Source organism: Propithecus coquereli, unplaced genomic scaffold (assembly GCF_000956105.1).
Source record: "Propithecus coquereli isolate 6110/MARCELLA unplaced genomic scaffold, Pcoq_1.0 Scaffold152, whole genome shotgun sequence".
Taxonomy (NCBI): domain Eukaryota; kingdom Metazoa; phylum Chordata; class Mammalia; order Primates; family Indriidae; genus Propithecus; species Propithecus coquereli.
This window is the reverse complement of record NW_012139636.1, coordinates 1,496,442-1,498,124: the sequence shown is the minus strand read 5'-3', so window position 1 is coordinate 1,498,124 and position 1,683 is coordinate 1,496,442. Positions and strand designations below refer to the sequence as shown.

At 32.0% G+C, this 1,683-nt stretch overlaps 1 protein-coding gene across 1 annotated transcript in view; it reads right to left on the bottom strand.

Annotated features, from left to right (window-relative positions):
* The window catches only part of EML5 (echinoderm microtubule associated protein like 5), a 186,729-nt gene that overhangs the window by 157,416 nt on the left and 27,630 nt on the right, over positions 1–1,683 (bottom strand). The window lies entirely within an intron of this gene.

The window sequence follows — 1,683 nt, the reverse complement described above, 5'->3', positions numbered from 1 at the left end:
ATGGAAAGACATCTCATGTTCTAGGCTTCAAAGAATGTAATATTCTTAAGGTGGAAATACTTCCCAAATTGATCTATAGAGTCAACACAATCCCTGTCAAAATCCCTGCCTTTCTTGTAGAAAATGACAAGCTGATTTTAAAATTCAGAAAGACCTAGAACGATCTTGAAAAAAGAAAACAAAGTTGGAAGACTCATACTTTCCAATTTCAAAACTTATTAACTTACTCCAAAACTATAGTAATCAAGATAGTGTGATACTGGCATAAGGGCAGACATGCAGATAAATGAAACAGAATTGGAAGTCCAGAAATAAACTCATACATTTATGGTCAATTGTTTCAACAAGGGTGGTGCCAAGACAATTCGATGGTGGGGGGTGGGGAAAGGGGAATGATCTTTTCAATAGATGGTGCTAAGATACCTGAATATCTACAAAGAAAAGAATGAATTTGGACCCATACCTCAAAACATATACACAAGTCAACTCAAAATGGATCAGAGGCCTAAATGTAAAAGCTAAAATTATAAACCTCTTAGAAGAAAACATAGGCATAAATTTTGCTGACCATGGATGAAGCAATGGTTTCTTAGTTATGACACTAAAAGCAGAAGTGACAAAAGAAAAAATAGACAAAATGGACTTGATCAAAATTAAAAACTTTTATGCTTTAAAATGAAACCATCAAGAACATTATAACACAACCCACAGAATGAGAGAAAATATGTGCAGAGCATATATCTGACAAGGGATTTGTATCCAGAATATATAAAGCATTCTTACAAATCAACAATAAAACCACAAATAAACCAATTTTATAAATGGACAAAGGACTTGAACAGACATTTCCCCAAAGATATACAAAAGGCATATGAAAAGATGCTCAACATAGTACACAGTAGGGAAATACAAATTAAAATCACAATGATATACCACTTCCATGATAAAAAAGACAGAAAATATGAAGTATTGGCAAGGATATCGAAAAATAATAACCCTTGTACATTGCTTGAGGGATTGTAAAATGATGCAGCCATTTTGGAAAATCATTTGACATCTCAAAAAACTAAACAGAGTTACAATATGATCCCACAATTCTATCTCTAGATATATTCGCAAGCAGAATGAAAATATATGTCCACACAAAACTTGTACACAAATGTTCACTGCAGCATTATCCATAATAGCCAAAAAGTAGAAACAATCCAAATGTTTATCAACTGAATAATGAATAAATAAAATGTGGTATCAATAGAATATTATTTGACAATAAAAAGGAATAAAACACTCATACTACAACATGGATGAACCTTGAAAACATTACACTAAGTCAAAGAAAACAGATATGCAAAGGTCACATATCTTATGAATCCATTTTTATGAAATGTCCAGAATAAGCAAATCCATAAAGAAACTAGATTAGTGGTTGCTACGGCCAGAGGGAGAGGAGAATGGTGAAGGACTGCTAATGAGCATGGGAATTTTTTATGGGTGATAAAAAATGTTCTGAAATTAGATAGTGGTTATGGTTGCACAACTTTGTGACTATACTAAAAACTACTAGATTGTGCACTTAAAGTGTGAATTTTATGTTATGTGAATTCTATCTCAATCATTAAAAAATGTTAAAGGAGTACTGGCATTACATTTTGTGTATATTTTTGAATATAAAGATTTACACAA